The following is an 830-nucleotide window of genomic DNA, read 5'->3' as shown; positions in this document are numbered from 1 at the left end:
CATCCACCCACCTTCCCATCCACTCACTTACACACCCATCCACCCATCCACCCACACACCCACCCATCTACCCACACACCCATCCATCCACCCACTCATCTATCCATCCATCCACTCACCCACCCATCTATCCATCCATCCATCCATCCACCCGCCCATCTGTCCATCTCCCATCTATCCACCCACCCATCTGCCATCCATCCACTCATCCACCCACTTTTCCAGCCACCCCTCCACCCATCTATCCACCCACCCTCCCATTCACCCACCACCCACCCACCTGCCCACTCATCCAGCCATCTACCCACTAACCATCCATCCATCCACCCATCCATCTATTCATCAATCCATTCACTCATCCATCCATCTACCCACCCATTTCTCCCACCATCCTCCCACCCCACTTTCTCTTCCACCCCTCCCTGACGGCTCAATCACACCCAAAGCAGTGCAGGAAGACACTGGTGAGAGCAGCCCCCAGTGTTCTGGGCAGGAGGGACCTCAGTGAGACTGGGGTGGGGGTGTTCCGCTTCCTGGAGGTGGCAAGGGGGGGTGGGGGGGAGGTGGTGGAGTGCAGGGCAGGGGGAGGTGGGCGGCGCACACAGGAAGAAGGGCCGGGGTGTGGGCAGCGGGGGAGCATGTGTCTGGGGGTCCCCGCACCCTGGGGCCCAGCCGTGTGTGTGCCCTTCGTCCCAGCCTGGGGGAAGCCCCCACCCCGGCCTCCCTCCGCCAGGCCTCCTACCTCCTGCAGCACCGGCCCTTGCGCCCACGACAGACAGACAGGCTCCAGTTACCGGCACCCTCGCACCAGCAGCTCCCAGCGCCCAGCG

Source organism: Dipodomys ordii, unplaced genomic scaffold, assembly GCF_000151885.1.
Source record: "Dipodomys ordii isolate 6190 unplaced genomic scaffold, Dord_2.0 Scaffold64, whole genome shotgun sequence".
Classification (NCBI taxonomy): domain Eukaryota; kingdom Metazoa; phylum Chordata; class Mammalia; order Rodentia; family Heteromyidae; genus Dipodomys; species Dipodomys ordii.
This window is presented reverse-complemented; position numbering follows the sequence as displayed.